We start from the raw sequence: 7,805 nt of genomic DNA on the forward strand, positions 1-7,805 counted from the left end.
GAAAGCACTTCCGACCCACCTCCGTGTCGTAGACTAGTACACGATTCTGAAAGTAACTTCTGAGAATCTTGTACAGGTACTCCGGTATCCCCAGACGCAAGAGCGCATCGACAATAGCAGACCAGCTGGCGCTATTAAACGCATTCCTTACATCCAGAGTCACTACCGCGCAAAAGCGAATTCCCCTCCTCTTAGGCTCGAGTGCTTTCTCGGCGGTTTTTGTAACCGACAAGATAGCATCTACGGTGGACCTCCCCTTCCGGAAGCCATACTGGTTACTCGACCCAAGTAACACACATGTTATATAAAAGTTACGACAGCGCAAGTTTTGGTTGTATAGAAGTTTATTTTACGTTATTTCAACACAATGTTAGAATTACGTAAAATAAACTTCTATACAACCAAAACTTGCGCTGTCGTAACTCTATTATAACATGTGTGTTGCTTAGGGAAAGACCATTTTCGCCCTCGGTGAACCGCAACATTCTGTTGAGGATGATCTTTTCGAGCACCTTCCCCGCCGTGTCAATCAAGCATATTGGTCTATATGCCGACGGGTCTCCGTGTGGTTTCCCCGCCTTTGGCAATAGTACTAGGCTCTGCCTCTTCCAAGCTTCTGGGAAAACTCCCTCGTCCAGGCATTTCTGCATAGCAGACCTGAACATCTCGGGAGCCTCTGCGATGGCTACTTTTAAGGCCAGGTTCGGAACTCCGTCCGGACCTGGGGCCTTACCTACGCTAAGGGACTTAGCTATCCCCACAAGTTCCACATCGGTGACCCTCTCCTCATCGCCAGCCCCAGTCCCCGGCTGTCCTACGAAAGGAGGCCAAGGATTAGGATCATGACGCGGAAAAAGTCCTCCAATGATCCCCTCCAACATCTCTGGAGATTGCTCTGTAGGAGCCATCACACCTCTCGTCTTGGCCATAACGATCCGCCTAGCCCGTAGGCAGGCGCGGCGCAGGTCCGCAATCGCGTCGGTCTACCAGTAAGCCGGTGGCCTCCCATTTCTAGGGTGGACTCGCCTAGGCATGGTCGCATCACACGCACGTAAGAGCACCGCTACCAGCTCGTCGCCGTCTAAACCAATGGATTACCCGCTTCGGCGGAAATTGCAACAGATGGCGCTAGTGAGCAGGAGTTTTTCACCTTTTAAATATATGAAGAAAGTTACAAAAAATGGATTTTTGACTTAATAAACGTTTTATCAGAAAAAATATTTGGTACAGGTTGTAGGTAATTATGATAGCTATCTACGTTACCAAATATTTTTTACCAAAATTTCGAAATATTTGAAATAATTGACAAAATGTTCAAATCTTCATACATTTTTTCGGTTGAAAACTTCTGCCTCGATTCTGTTGATCTTCATTTGCCTATACATGGGCATCATGAATATACATGGATTCATGTTTATCCATCTGTCAAATGAAAACAAAACAAAGTTTTTCCCAAAGCAAACGTGAACGTGGGTCGACAAAAAAAAGGAAAGGTAAACATTTGAAACAATAATCAGTACAAATTTATGTAATAATTTGTAATTTAAATCTGTATTCCAGTGAAAAAGGGTGCGGAAAGTGTTAAACGGTGCGTTCCGGAACACTACGTCCTCCACCAGGCAACACAATCATCGTCGACTGTGGGAAATGTTCGGTGGCAGTGCGACGAAGCTCTCGCTGGAACTTCAGGTTTGTATTCGCATTGGCTTAGTTTGAGTGGATTCTAGGAAAATCCAGTGATTTGGATTGCCACTGATGGTATTCCACCAAGATGTATGATTTTAAACCATTATTCACTTGGCAGGAGGAGTTGCAGTATAAATGTTTACGTCTGGAGTGTTCCTGGGCCGTTTATGGCATCCACCCGTCCGGTGTCCAAGAATACCCTCTGCGCAACCCATTCGATCTACGGTCGGTACACTTCCGCCGATGGATGCGATTCCCGTGAGTCGATCGAGAGGAATGGTGGACTAAGACGGGCGAGAAGCCAATCTACGTACATCAGCGTCGAGATCAGCGTCGATAGAATCGTGCAAGGGTTTGGTTCGGTGGAGCCGGATCGGAACGGAAGAAACCAACAACAGCAATAAGGTAGGAATATGATCAGAAAGGAGGGCGGGTGCTATCATGCGCATAACTGGTCCCCCAGCTTCAAGTCGGGTGCGCTTGTTGTACATTGCGCCGGCACACACGATTTTGGATCTGGGCTCCTAACCTCTCTTAAGTCGTGCGCGCTAGCGTAGTGCATGGTAGGCGCGCACGACATTGGAACATTGGACGCCAGCTAGGGGTGATACACAAATTATGTCACGCAAAATTCGACCTTTTTGAACCCCCCCTTCCCCTCTATGTCACACTTTTTGTATTGGACCTCATATTTTTTTTTGTATGAATCGTCCCGTTCTGCAAAACCCCCCTCCCCCCTAGGAGCGTGACGTAACTTGTGTACGACCCCCTACGCGCATGAGTGCAAAACTTTCAACCTTTCAGGACGTGCGCCATACGCTCGCGCTGTATTACGACGAACGAGCTTTTTTGGTGGTGTTGTACTTTTTACAACGGCGCGCGTCCTGAAGGGTTATGTGCATTAATCAACTATGATGGGTTTTAGTGCTAGTAATGGGCATTTGCCTAGTGGACCTCTTAAAGGATAAACAATGTTTATTAAACATAATATAAACTCCCAAATCAATTAATTCCAGGTTGCAGCCACACAAACGAATTGCCCAGTGACTGCAAAAATCGATTATTTTTTAACTATTTAATAAATATAAACAAACAATAGGATCCACTACCGTGCCATTACCTAATTCCAATCACATTTTTTCGGTTTTTAATTCCCTTCACACTTTGCAAAATAAATAGGGTAAACGGAATTAGGAATTAGAAAACAGTGATTGGACTTAGGTGATGTCACGGTGGTATAGGATCATTCAGGAGGGCCCGACGCAACGTCGGCTGCGAGGAATATAACATTCAAATTAAATGGGGAGATCCACGATAGGGTCCATAAAATTGTACACAATCCTATAATGGACCTCGGACGTCAATGCATATTTTTTCTGGAATAATTTATTGATGTAGCATGCTCTACGATCTTAACATAAAGAGGGGACATGAAACTGGTTAAAAAAATTACTTTGGGAGAATCCACTAAAACATTGCTAAAAGATGCAGCAGTAAACTTCGGTTACATAGAGGGTCTATTAATACTACCCAAGTTCATACAATTTGATACATGTTCTTCCAGCGATTTGTCGACGAGCTCTTTTTGGCATTCTTTCAGGGCGTCTTTCAGATATTTTTACAGTAGCTCTTTCACAGATTCTTGACGGTGATCCTTCAACAATTCGTCGTGGATTCCCTCAGGAATTCCTCCCCAAACCATTTCAAGAACTTCCTGAGAAGTTTTTTCATGAATTTCTCGAAGATTTCCTTCAGGGATTCCTTCAGGAATGTGTTCAGATATTCCTCTAGAAGTTCCTTTAAGGATTCCTCTAGGAGTTCTTCCAGGAATTCCTTCAGGAGTTCTTTCAGGTATACCTGCTGGGCTTCCTTCATGGATACCATTAGAAGATCCTTCACAGATTCCCCCAGAGTTACATCATAGATCCCTTCAGGAGTCTTTTAGCCAGATCTTTCAGGCAGTGGCGATTACCTAACCTCAAATCTACCGGTTCAACGAGTGCAAATTCCTTGATTTCTCACAATAAATTGACTTGTAATATGCACAAAATGACGATAAAAGCCGTTTCCGCCCATTTTCAATTTGATTCTGACTCTGAATTCTCCGCAAATGCAACATTAGGGTCGTTGAACAGAGAAAAAAGTGAAGTTACGAGGCGCCAATGCTTTCAGGGTTTCCTTCGAGCATTCTTTCAGGAGTTGCTTCAGAGTTACTTGAAGGAAGCCTTTCAGGAATTCCTCCTGGAATTTTTCCAGAATTTCCTGCTGGGATTTTTCTCAAGAAGTTCTTCAGAGACTTCTTAAGGATTTCTTCAAAAATTTCTCATGAGCGCTTTCAGGAATACCTGCAGGACTTCTTTTAAGGATACCTTTAGGAGTTCCCTGAAGAATTCCCCCAACAGTTCGTCCAGGGATTCTTCCAGAGTTTTTTAATGTATTGTTTAACGTGTTCCTTCGGGGATTCTTCAAGGAAATACTCAAAGGATCTTCCAAGGAGTTCCTTTAGGGATTTCTCCAATAATCCCTTCAGTACTACTTATCTAAGTGTTCCTACAGGAATTTCTTCAAGAATTCCTTCAGAGATTCCTTCAGGAGTTTTTTTTAGTGATACCTTCAGGACTTCTTTCAGGGACACCTTCAGGAGTTCCATCAGGGTTTCCTCCAGGAGGGATTGCAGGCTCCGGGGTTCCTTCAAGAATTCCTTCAACATTCCTCTAGGAGGTCTTCCAGGAATACCTGCGGTGTTTTCTTCAAGGGTACCTTTAGAAGTTTCTTCTGGGATTCCTACGAAATTTCTTCCTGGAGATTTTTTAGGGATTCCTTCAGTATTTCTTTTAAGGATTATTCCAGAGTTTATTTTTTACTGATTTCCTAAGAAAAGTCTGGAAGGATTCCTCCAGTAAATAATTCAACGATTTCGCAAGGAGTTCCTGCAGGAATTATTCCTGAAGCGCTTTCAAGAGTTCCTCCAAGTGTTTCCAAAGGAATTTCTCCAGGATTTACTTTAGAGGTTTTCTCTGCAGGAGTTCTTTTAGGGATACCTTCAGGGCTTTCTTTGTGGATACCTTCAAGAGTTTTTTCGGAGATTCCTCTAGGAGTTGTTTTACGGATCTTTCAGGAGTATCTTTGGGACTTCTTACAGATGTTCCTTCAGGGACTTCTTCAGGTGTTCCTACAGAGGTCGCTTCAAATTTTCTTCAGGAGATTCTTCAAGAGTTATTCCAGGAATACCATTAGGACTTACTTTAGGGATTTCTTCAAGAGTTTTTTTATTGCTCCAGGAGTTTTTTTAGAGGTTTCTGCAGAAGTTCCTTCAGAGATTCCTTCACGAGTTTCGTCAAGAGTTCTTTCAGGGATACCGTCTGGACTTCTTTGGGGATACCTTCAGGAATTTCTTCAGGGTTTCCTCCAGGAGTTCTTTCAGAGATTCCTCCAGATTTCCTGAAAAGAATTCTACCTGGAGCATTACTTCAGTAGTTCTTTCAAGAATATCTGTATGATACTTTTATGAGTTCTTTCATGGATTCCTCCAGGAGTTTTTTCAGGGGTTCTTTCAAGAGTTCCTACTGGGATTCCTTCGGGTGTTCCTTCAGAGATTCCTTCAAGATTTTTTTTCTAGTTCTTTCAGGGATACCTGCTGGACTTTTATCAAAAAATAATGTCTTTAGGTATTCATTTAGGGATTCCTCTAAGAGTTCTTACAGAGATTCTTCCAGGAGTTTATTTAGGCATGCTAAATAGTCTCCTCCAGAAGCATATTCGGGCTTCCTTTAGAACTTCTTTCAGGGATACCTTTCCTTAAGGGATACCTTCAGGAGATTCTTTGGGGATTTCTGAAGGAGTTCTTTTAGCGATTCCTTAAAAAGTTCCTTCGGAAATTTCTCCAGCAGCTCCTTCAGAGATCCCTTCAGCTTTTCATCAGGAGTTTCGTTTAACCCTTTATAAGGCCGAGAAAACTAGAAGAGTTGTCAACGCATACTATTATGGAAATGATTATATACATGATTACATGTACAAAACAATTTTTGTTTGAAAGAAACTCTCAAAAATCTAGGTGGCAATATAGTTGCCACTGCCCGTTTAGGCCAAAAACGCTGGTGGCAATATAGTTGCCACTGCCCGTTAACCCCAAAAACGAGCTTTTGAGGTGGCAATATAGTTGCCACTGCCCGTTTAGGTCACCAGCGCTGGTGGCAATATTCTTGCCACTGCCCGTTTAGGGTACTTTTCTTCTTTTGACTTCGACAAAAAGCCGGAAAAGAGATTTTAGAGTGGATTGGGGCTTAACCCATAATATAAATTGTGTAGTTCAGCTCATGTCAACCCAGAATTTGATTATTTCTTAAAATATTTACCAAATCTATAATTTTACAATAAGTTTGAGCTAATTTTCTTCACGCGGTCAAAATTAGCCATTTTTGAGACTACAAATGGCTCCTAAATTGTTGTTAAAGCTTTGTTTAGTACCAAAAAAATACCAGGCGTTGTTAGTAGTCCCAATTTTGCGTAAACCAAAAAAAAGTTCGAAATAAATTGTTATAAAACAGAAAAAAATACAAACAGTAGGTGGCAATATAGTTGCCACTGCCTTATAAAGGGTTAAGGACACCTTCAAGGATACCGGCTACATATTACAAAAATACTACTTTTTTATCCGCCTGTACTCCGGCTTCGTGTAAGAACCGCAACACACTAATCAGTACACAAATTGATTCTTATGTTTGAAGTTCATTTGTACATAAATCATATGTACATTACACTTGTACCGCAGGAAATAAAGTGAAAGCGATCGTGAAATAAAAAACTTTCTCAAACAACGATTGACAGTTCAATACCACTTTATAACCAATCCCAATGCCACTTCGGATTACATTATCGGTTTGCGCTCGGTTATAATTTCGTTTCGTACTGCGGAGTTATTTCAGAGATTTGTGCAGAAGTACCTTCAAGAGTTCCTACCAAAATTTCTCCTAAATAGAGATTCTTCAGGACTTCCTTCGGTGATACCTTAAGGAATTTTTCACAAGGAACTCCTAGAAGAAGAGTTTCTTCAAGAATTCCTATAGGGATTTCTCTAGGACTAAACTATGTATAAATCAAGAACCATGGGGAAGTTGGGGATTCGCTCGCGTTTTAATATTTATTATTTTTTTTTCTTTCTTGCAGTTTCTTCTGGCAGTCATGGCTGCTCAATATTTTGCAACCCAGTTATCACATGGCGAACAGCATTGTAGACACCTCCGTTCTGGTCACCATCAGCAAAAGAGGCAGTAATGTTATTTCACTGTTTTAGTTTTTATTTGCGTATTAGTAATAAAAAGCGGGGCGGGGGGTTTGTTGGTTGGCTCTATAAAATATCCGAAAAAACAAGGGTAGATTCACCATCTTTTCCTAAGTTAAAACTTGCAAATGGTAAGTGGTTTTTACATTCAAGTTAAAGTCAATAGTGCCAGCGTTATTTTAAAATTTGTCCCAAAATTCAAAAATAGTTCAAAAGTGATTTTGATCCAAGTTTTATTCCCAAGCTGCGGGGTGACACATTTCATATCTATTTTGTGAATCATATTCGTTTTCCTAAAAGTTTGAAATACTTTGATTATTGCGTTTAATTATTCAAGTTCCCCAATTCCACCAAAGTTGCGAGGTGACTCATATCTTTTTATTTCTTCTCAAAAGTTTGAAATTCTTTGAGAGATTCTTGAATTTAATCATAAATGATCGAAACTGGTTCACCCAGTTTTCCTAAGTTGCGAGGTGACGCATATCGAGAACATTTTGTTCTCATAAGTTTAAAATACTTCGAGATTCTTGAAATAAATCATTAATGATCGAAACTGGTTCACCAAGTTCTCCTAAGTTGCGAGGTGACGCACATCGAGTCCATTTTGTTCTCAAAAGTTTAAAATACAAATCATAAATGATCGAATTTGGTTCACCAAGTTCTCCTAAGTTGCGAGGTGACGCATATCGAGTCCATTTTGTTCTAAAAAGTTTGAAATATTTTGAGAGATTCTTGGAATAAATCATAAATGATCGAAACTGGTTCACCAAGTTCTCCTAAGTTGCGAGGTGACGCATATCGAGTCCATTTTGTTCTAAAAAGTTTGAAATACTTTGAG

The 7,805-nt window shown here is 41.2% G+C and overlaps 1 long non-coding RNA gene across 1 annotated transcript; it reads left to right on the top strand.

The window, feature by feature from the left end:
• Positions 1 to 1,104: 1,104 nt before the first annotated feature.
• LOC134287886 (uncharacterized) lies at positions 1,105 to 7,549 on the top strand. The gene is made up of 3 exons (XR_009997618.1): positions 1,105 to 1,689; positions 1,805 to 2,091; positions 6,853 to 7,549. It is a non-coding gene; the product is annotated as an uncharacterized LOC134287886 (long non-coding RNA).
• The last annotated feature ends 256 nt before the right edge of the window (positions 7,550 to 7,805 follow it).

This window comes from Aedes albopictus, chromosome 2 (assembly GCF_035046485.1).
Source record: "Aedes albopictus strain Foshan chromosome 2, AalbF5, whole genome shotgun sequence".
In the NCBI taxonomy this organism is placed as follows: Eukaryota; Metazoa; Arthropoda; class Insecta; order Diptera; family Culicidae; genus Aedes; species Aedes albopictus.